Source organism: Chrysochloris asiatica, unplaced genomic scaffold (assembly GCF_000296735.1).
Source record: "Chrysochloris asiatica unplaced genomic scaffold, ChrAsi1.0 scaffold00104, whole genome shotgun sequence".
NCBI classification, from domain to species: Eukaryota; Metazoa; Chordata; class Mammalia; order Afrosoricida; family Chrysochloridae; genus Chrysochloris; species Chrysochloris asiatica.
Window position 1 is genome coordinate 9,226,566 of NW_006408622.1, and position 9,931 is coordinate 9,236,496.

The window sequence follows — 9,931 nt, forward strand, 5'->3', positions numbered from 1 at the left end:
TTATGGGAGTAGAAAGCCTCATCTTTCTCCCGCAGAGCAGCTGGTAGTTTCGAACCGCTGACCTTAAGGTTCACAGCCCGATTTGTAACCACTACGCTACCAATCTCAATGTTTTAGCAGTGTCTTATAATTTATAATTTTTATTGTATTAGTCCTTCACATCCCTGGTTAGAATTATTCCTAGGTATTTTATTCTCTTAGATCATATTGCAAATGGAATTGTTTCACCGATTTCCCTTTCAGATTACTCATTGCTGGTGTATAGAAATCTAACTGATTTTTGTTTGTTGATCTTGTATTCTGCTAAATAGCTAAATTTCTTTATTAGTTCAAGATGTTTTCTTGAAAATTATATTATTTATTATTTTATATATAGAAACTATGTTACTCTATAGAGCCCTGGTGTGGCACTGTGGGTTAATGTGCTGGACTGCAAAGTAGGTTTGGGGTCACTGGTTTAAACACACCAGTCGCTCCTCAAAAACCCTATATGAGGACAGAGCGGGTTGGAACTGACTAAAGAGCATTTCACAACAACTTTTCAAACGGACCTTGTGGTCTAGCATTATCCTGCTGTGCCACACCAGGCCTCCACTAACTAAAATATTATGACCAGTGACGGCAACAGAGATGGTGGCAGAGTCGATGGCAATAGAGAGCCTGACTAGAGGCCCATGGACTGAAAAAGGCAGTGTGCCCGCCAGCAAGAGGCTGGCTTCCAAAATAAGTGCTTTGGACATTTAAACGAAGATGTATTTTCAATGTGGTGTGTGTACATAAGGAGTGCCAGCATGGTGCTGTGGGGTAATGCACTGGACTACAAAGTTGATTTGAACCACAAGGTCAGCAGCTCAAGCTCACCACCTGCTCCTTGGAAATCCTATAGAGGATTGCTATGGGTCAGAATCAACTCAACAGCACTTAACAACAACAACATGTGTACACACACACACACACAAAAAGTAATAGAGGTAAATACTGTTAGCTGATGGTGCATGGAGGGGAATGTAAACATTGCAATGATTTGTTGAATGGAAAACTAATGAGCTGCCCTATAAACCTTCACTCACTGAATTTACAAGAAAAGCTTAAAAATATGTATACATATATATAAAGACCAAATACTCAAGAAATGTGTACTGTGCCTCGACACCCCTTTTTTGCTAAAGCAATTATGAAAATGATGCGCATAGCCAAGCAGCCACATACTGGAATGAATGAGATAAGAATGTTTTATGGAACCCCCTTCTAAGACTAAAACTCAATGGTAATACATGAGCAGACATGTGCTCTGATTGCTGACCACGTTTGTCACCAAAAAGGGGAAGTGAGGGAAAAACAGCAATGAAGCTGTGAGCTAAGCCCTACAACGTTCAATAGACTCCTGTGAACCCAGGTGGAGACCTGGTTGGCCAGAAGTGTGGCAAGACCTGGGGATTCTTGGGCCCAGAGTCAGTGACATAGCCACAGAGGACTAGAGTGAAGAATGAAGCATCCAGCTGATAAGAAGAGAGGGTATATACACAAGAACACCCACACTTGCAGGTAATACCTACATGACCTGCCTTCAATGATTGGATGATCAGAGCTCAACTAGAAGAAAGAAGAGGAACAATAGAGTAATCTGATACAATTTGATGAACTTGACCTTCACCTATGGATGCAGTAGCTCAAAAGAAGGAACAAATTTTTACATCGAGGATCATTCCTACCCCCTCCATACACAGAGTAGACAGGGATGGGCAACTTGGACATTGGCTACCCAAAATGGGGGGGGGGCCTACAAAGGCAAGAAGTGACTGGCTTACAAGATTTCAAGAGGGAGCCTAGATCCAGAGGGTACAGAGGAAGTAGAATCTCCATTGAGCAGTATCCAATCTGTCTGAGTGGGGCTGATGAAAGGAGATGGGGATAGATAGATCTCTTTTGATACAAAAGTAAATAATTGTTATCAGGACTGACTGTGAGGGTTGGAAATGTAAAGGTAGACATTTTGTAGCAAAAAGACGGGAGTGATTGACTTTGCAGCCTAGGAGCGGAAGTCCCTGGGATCATCAAGGGAGAAGAGCAGAGTGCAGGACCCTACCCAGAGAAACAGCAACACTAGAGATGGAGGCAAAAGACGATGGCGATGGCGTGGAGAGATGGAGCAGCTGGGAACTCTAGACCCAGAGAGGGAGAGGGGCTGTGTGCTAACAACCAGGGGACAGGCTTGCAGGGTATACCCTCTGGTTGGTTGATCATCATCAATGGAATGGAGGGGATAGTAACCATGGCAATGAAATGATATCTAATTGATGAATGTAAAGCCAATGTTGTCCCATGTAAACTATCACATAATTCACAATAAAACATTAAAAAAAAAAAAGAGTTCTAGGGCTAGAACTGCTAATGCCATAATACATTCTTAAAAGGAAAAAGAATGTTTTTGGGGCCTAATAAACCTTCTTAGAAGTTCTCTACATAAGTGACCAGTTCTTGAAACAAGCAGCCTTCACCACAGCATGACCTCGCACTGAGAGCAGTCGAGCACCAGTCCTGGATTTGAACTGCAATCTAGACACAGACTGCGTCCAAGCCACTGCATTTTGAACTTTTACTGCTCTGGCTGGGGGAACTCCATTCTCCTAGCCCCCCCTTCCCTCCCTTTCCCAAGAATAATCTTAAATAAACATGAGAGACTTTCCCTGCCTGCCCCTCCCCCAAGTCTTTTAAATACCCAACCTCGATGGCACTTAACAACAACAACAACAACCTTTGCCTAAGTGCCCTCCTCAAACTCATCTGACCAGACCTTTTCCTTTCAATAAATCTTTTGTTTGTGTGAAACTCTTTCTAATCTTATCACTCTTGGTCAGTAAAGACAAGGCCCCTCCTGGTCTTTACCGGGGCCACAACCCCATACACACACACACCCATACACACACACTACACCCCATAATATTTTGCAAAGACCCTGTTTTAAAATCATGTATTAGACTCATTAGTATGCTTCTTTGCGTCTCCAAATAGTCAAGTAAAACCGCAATCCCTAGAGATGTACCTCTGTAATTATTTTCCAGATGTAACTCATCAATTTTCACCCATTGCTTTAGATACAGTTGTTCTCAGTGCTGTTCTGCCTGGCTCTCTCCCCGACAAACACACATATACTCACGTATCTACTGCTTTACTCTCCAGACAAACCCACTCTGTCAGCACCATTTTGGGTTCCAGGATTACTCTGCATTTCTTTAACGTGGGTGGAGTTTGAGATTTCCAGATTCTACTTCTTCAAGTCTTGCAGATCCTGCACCAGGTTCACCCTCTGGTGGATGATGACCAAAAAAAGCCGATATACCAGAGTGGGCTAGGACCCCTAAAAGAATCGCACTCTTCACTGTGGGCAAGTCCAGGGTCAACGTAGACGGTCATCTAAGTCAACATTCTTGTACTGGAGCTGATCTCATCCTTTTAGGTTCTGGACTACATTTCACCGAAGTTCTTCCCCCAATAAACTTCTGGTGTATACCTGGCCCTGCCCCCTCTTTCTGTTTTTGTTTTTGGCCCCTTGGGAGAGTAGGTCAGGTGTAGTTTCTGCAACTGTTGTTAAGTGACTTACAATTGGTTCTGACTCATAGTGACCCTGTATAAGGTTTTATGGAGTCCTGGTGTGGCACTGGAAGGTAAGCAGTGAACTTCTAACTGAAAGATGGGCAGTTAAACCCACCAGGTGCTCCAAAGTCGCTGAGATGGAACCAACTTGAAGGCACTTAACATAGGGTTTCCAAGGTGGGCCTTGTGGTTAACAGTCCAGTGCTTACCCTACATTGCCGCATCAGGTCTATTGTTGTTACATTGTTGTTAAGTGTCAGATCTATTTGTTGCTGTTAAGGGCCTTCGAGTCCCTTCTGACACATAGTGAGACTGCATAGGGTTTCTGGGAGGGGCTGGTGGGTTTGAACCACCGACCTTGCGGTTAGCAGTCCCCGTACTTATCCTACAGTTTATTGTTAAATGCCTTTGAGTCGATTCAGACTCAAGGCCACCACTGTATAATGTTTTCAAGGAGCGGCTGGTGGGTTTGAACCACCGACTTTGCGATCTAGTACTTAATCCTGCTGTGCGCCACACTATGACCCCTCCCCAATACCTGTTGTCCCATACCTGTTGTTGTTGTGAAGTGCCCTCGAGTGGATTCTACCCATAGCGACCTTGTATAGGATTTCCAAACAGCAGCTGGTGAGCTTGAATCACCGACCTTTCAGCTCAAATGACTTTGCAGAGAGGCATTAGCCCACAGTGCCACACCAGGACTCCCCTTCATACCCACAGGAAACTAATCCTAGAGTGTGAGGCTAGCCTCGTAGGCTCATTCCCAGCCTGCATCTGGATCTAGCAGGACTCCGGAGGGCTAGGTGTCAGGTCGTCTGAGATGAGCCAGCTCCGGACGGACTACATTTCCCAGAGGCCTGCAGCAACAGGGCCACTACTTCCCTCGCCTGCGGAAACCCTTGGCCTCAAGGGAAGGGAAAGTGCAAGTAGATCGACTAGGGTTTCAGGGTCTTTGCTGAGCTCCGCAGGTGCGTTGTCTGGGCCCTAAAGTGACTGGTGGGGACGGATCCAGAGCTTTCCTGTGGAAATGGGTCAGGCTGGGGGTGGAAGGGCGAAGTATGTGATGCCAAGTCGTGGGGTTGTGACTTTGTGTGATCATGTGACTCTATGTAGTGTTGAGGTTCTGTGTCACTGCAGAGGGTGTGCGCAGGTGTGAGTGTGTATCCTCCCTGTGGGTGCGTAATACAGACAATGAGGGATTCTGTGTCCCCCTGGTGGGGCTGTGTGCGTGACCGACATTATTTCGGAGAGTGGGTAGAAAACCTTTAATTATCCAGTTGTGGCTGTTGTTAGCCTGTGTAGCGTGTGTGCCTGTGTTTATGTGAATGTGAGTCGCAGTAAGTGTACAGGGAATCTGTAACTGTAAGTTATGTGTGGTTGTAACTGTCCACGGTTGGGGAGTGCCTGTAATTGTGCCAGAGTGACAATGTGTTTGTCCAACTTGGTGGCTGTGCTCTTATAACAGTGCGATTCGGCGTGTATGGGGGACAGGGCTGTAGCTGTGCCTGGACCCTGTAGTGAATGTGGTATTGTGACTATGCTCTGTAGTGTATGATTGTGTTTGGTGCTGTGTGAGGGGTCTGTAACCACATGGATGTGTCAGTGTGTGTTCCTCCAGGGTAGGTGTGGGGCTATGATTGTGTGACTGGATGAGGAACGAGAGTGTGTGGATGTGAGTTCTCAACGTGGTGAATGACTGTGATGTTAGGTATGTGAGGTGCCTGTGACTGTCCTAGTGACCCCAGCGCTTTGTCCCAAGTGACGCCTGTGAAGTCAGGACAGATTCTAGTCTTAGACAACAAAGTCTTTACCTCTTCTATGTGAAAGTGATCAGGATGACCCAGACTCTGGCCAGCCTTCCTTCCTAACTTTCTTCCTGGGTGGGAGGGATGGATCTAGACTGACCTTTCATCTAGTCAGTCAAGGCAACCAGAAAGCCCTAGTGTTTCATGATTCCCTTCTTCCATAGTGCTGTTCTTCCCAGAGAGGTCCCAGAAGAGGAGAAGGAGGAATGGCTTTTGACCAAGCCATTTACAAGGTGCGCTGGGGTTTCCTTTTGTTTTCTTTCTTGCTTTTGGACCATCCTGCTTTATATAAATTCATCAAGTGACTTGGCTCCTACAAATTTCAGAAAATAATAGGAAGACTTGGGCATGGACATACAGATCCCAGTATCCTCCCTGACCTCCCTCCATGTGATGGTCACATAGTAATTTAGGAAAAAAGCTCAATTTATCCTATCAAGTTTTTGCTTCCTTTTAAATATGAAGGGTATCAAAAAGTTTGTGGAAAATTTCTTTTCATTCCTTATTATGGAGTCCCTGTGGTATAAATGGTTAACATACTCAGCTGCTAGCTGAAAGGTCGGAGGTTCTAGACCACCTAATGGCACATCAGAAAGGTCTTATGATCTTCCCAAAAAATGGCACAATTTTACGCTGACACAGATAGTGACGCCTTAAGTTGGAGTCGACTCCTCTGCAACTGATTAATTATTATATAATTAGTTAAAAACAGTTCCTTAGATATTCCTATGTTTTATGGTGTAGTGGGTTACATGTTGGACTGCTAACCACAAGGTCAGCAGTTCGAATCCACCTGCTGCTCTGCAGGATAATGCTGAGGCTTCTGTTCTCCTTAAGTTGTATGGCACTGGAAAACCTATATAGGGTCGCTATGAGTTGGAACCAGTTCAACAGCACACAGCATTACATACATAGAGAAAAGTACTTAAAATACATAGTTTAAGAAGTTATAAAGGGAACCTCTATATAACAAAATCTTGACTTTCATCAGCATTCCAGAAACCCCATTCATCCAACTCCTAGAATAAACCTATCCTTCCTTCTTCTTTATGTAACTCTTATCCTAACTTAGTAATGATTATTTTGTTTTAAAAATAATTTTAGCATATATGTATGCATCTCCAGCATATATGTATTCATCCCGAAACAATAGCTTAATTTTGCTTTAAAAAAATGTATAGAAATAAATTATGCTGTTTAATGTTCTTTTTGAAGAAGCTTTGGTAGTCTAATGGTTACGAGTCCGACTGCTAAGCTCAAGGTCAGTAGTCTGAAACTTCCAGCTATTCCACGGGAGAAAGATGAAGCTTTCTGCTTCCATAAAGATTTACCACTTATACAGATCACTATTAGTCAGAACCGACTCCATGGCACATAACCACTATCACCACCCACCAATGTTCTTTTAAGCCCCACTTTTCTTACACATATTATGTTTTGTTTACCTTGGTTGTTATATATATCTGTAGTTCAGACATTTTCTTTTTCTAGTTTTCAGACTTTATGGAAGTGCTGTTTTGAACATGTCTGTACATGTACCTTGGTATATATATATGCATGTTTTCCTATGGTATCAACATAGAAAAGGAATTGTTGGGTCATAAGATATAAATGCATCTTCCTCTTAGTATTTTAATCTTTGATGAATCTAATCTGCTGATATAATGGTATATATCATGTGGCTTTAATCTTTTAAGTATACATTTTTGTTAAAGTATAACATTCTGAAAAGTGTAAAGCTGGATGAATTTTACAAAATAAACACTCATTTTAATCAAAGCTAAATCAGATCAGAAAATAGAACATTAACCAGCACTCCAGAAGTCTGATTTTTGCCCTATTTAGTTACTTCCTACCTCTTCTAAAGATAGCCATTCTGATTTTCATAAACATTACATTCATTTTTATCTTTTCTTGAATTTCATATAAATAAAATCATAGAATATTAACTCTTTGGCTTGAATTCTTATGCTTAACAGTGACTTAGTCACTGTAAGGTTCGTTCATTTCGAGACATGTTTATTGTTATTTAAAATTCCACTGTATGAATATACCAAATTAAGCTATATACCACAATTGATCCATTCTGTTACTGATTTGCATTTGAATTGTTTCCAGTTTGGTACTATTAGGAAGTGATGCTATGAACATGTGAATATATTTTTGAGCAAGAGGGGACTTCAAAAGTTTATGAACAAATGAAATTAAACAGTAAACAAAATAAATGGTATTTCTCAATACAAGCTCCATCAAATTCAAGACACTTTTGTAAGTGTCTTTATACCATTACTGGACTGTGAATCACGGGGTCCAAAGTTCAAGCCTGCAAGCTGCTCCTCAAGGGGAGAAAGATGAAGCAGAACAACAACAAAAGAACTAAGTGTCCTAGGAATTTAATCATGCCAATGCAATCTTACTTTTCTAACTGAAGAAAAATGGATGCCCTTTAAAGAGTTTATTTAAGATGAGGAAACAAAGATAAGTCTGTGGAAGCCAAATCAAGATGGATGGACACCTAATGACTTTCCATTGAAACTCTGCCAGATTGCCATTGTTTGGTGAGAAGAAAGAGCAGGAGCCTTGTCATACTGGAGAAGGACTTTCTGGTGAAGTTTTCCTGAGCTTTGCCTAGCTTTCTGAAAACACTCCTATTATAAGCAGATGTTATCTTCCTTTGACCCTCCAGAAAGTCAAGCAAAATGGCCTTGAGCATCAAGAAACCAAAAACTGTTGCCATGACCTTTGCTTTTGACTGGTCGACTTTTGACTTTACCTGGACCACTTTCACGTCTTGGTAGCCATAGCTTTGATTGTGTTGTCATCAGAATCGAACTTGTAAACCATGTTTCATCTCCTGTTACAATTCTTCAAGGAAATGTTCCAGGATCTTGATCCCACTTGTGAGATTTCCATTGAAAGCTCTGCTCTTGTCTGCAACTGATCTGAGCCCAACCATTTGCCCAACTTTATTTTTTTAGTCAGAATTGCATAAGCTGAACCAATTGAGATGTCAGTAGTGTTGACTATTGTTTGTGCTACTAATCATTGTTTTTTTTTCAGTTAGGGTATGAACAAGATTCATTTTTTCCTCACAAATTGACGTGGCTGATCTGCCACTGTGGGCTTCATCTTCAATATCACCTTGACCCTTCGTAAAACCAGCAATCCATTTGTAAACTGCTGATTTCTTTGGGGCATTGTCTCCATAAACATTTTATAAAGTATCAGTGATTTCACCATTCTTCCACTCAAGCTTCATCATAAATTTTATGCTTGTTCCTGCTTCAATTTTTAACAGAATTCTTCTTACTCTGGTAGTGGCTCTTTTCAACTAATATCTTATCACTGGTGCTTCACCTCAATCCTGTTCAGACCAATTATAACAAGTTAGTATGAGTTTCTTTGGTTGAAAACCATGCATATTTTTTCATCATACGTTTTCCATGAACCTTTTGAAGACCCCTCATATGAATGCATTCTATTGGGTATGTACCTAGTTGATAATGACAGCTTTCCAAAATGATTGCACCAGTTTATGCTCCTACCTTCAGTATTTGAGAATGGATTTTAAGACAAAAAGCTTTACTAGAAATAAAGAGGACTAGCTCATAATAATGGTCAATTCACTAGGAAGATAAGCAGAGTTCTAAATGTGTATATTCTCATTAAATGATTTCAGATACATTTGATAGAACTAAAAAGAGAAGTAGACAAAAAGTTATAGGGGGGACTTTTAATACTTTTTCAATAGCTGATGAAACAATCAATATAATACCAGTAAATATAGAAGTTCTGAACAATATGGTTGGTAGACTTGACCTGATGTATATCGAGCAATGTTCTTTACAACTACAGAAACACTTTCTTTTCAAATGCATATGAAACATTTACCTAGATTGATCATAAGCTGAACGAACCATAAACACATCTCAACAAATTTCAAAGCATTGAAATAATACTGTTATGTTTTTTGACCACATTGGAATCAAGGTAAAGGAGTTAATAATAAGATAACTGAAAATATTCCAATGTTTTAAGCAATTTATTTCTAAGTAACTAATGAATAAAAGAAGAACTTTCAGTAGAAGTAAAGATATTTTGAACTGAAAAAGAGTGAAAATATAGCATATCAAAACGTGGGATACTGCCTATAACTGACTGGAATACCTAAAAGGGGGTCTACAATTTACCCAGTGAAATAGGCCTCTTGCAGAGCCTTTGCAATGTGTAGGACCTTAGGTGGAATACTGAGCCCCATCCAGAACCTTCTGAGGGGGGACATTCCCACCAGAAAGGACAAGCAGACCAGCCTGAAACAGCTAGTGCAACAGAAGATACATCTTCAAAGAGAGATCATCAGGAAAAACCCAAAACAAAAATGGCAGTATGCTTGGCTACTACAAGAACAAGCAAGTTGATTGCCTGGAAGCCATCAAGGCAAGCAACCAAGTCCTTTCAGGACAAACCCCCTCCAAGACTGAAACAAAAAGGGAACACATGAGCAGGCATGTAAGCTTGCTGGAGACCACATT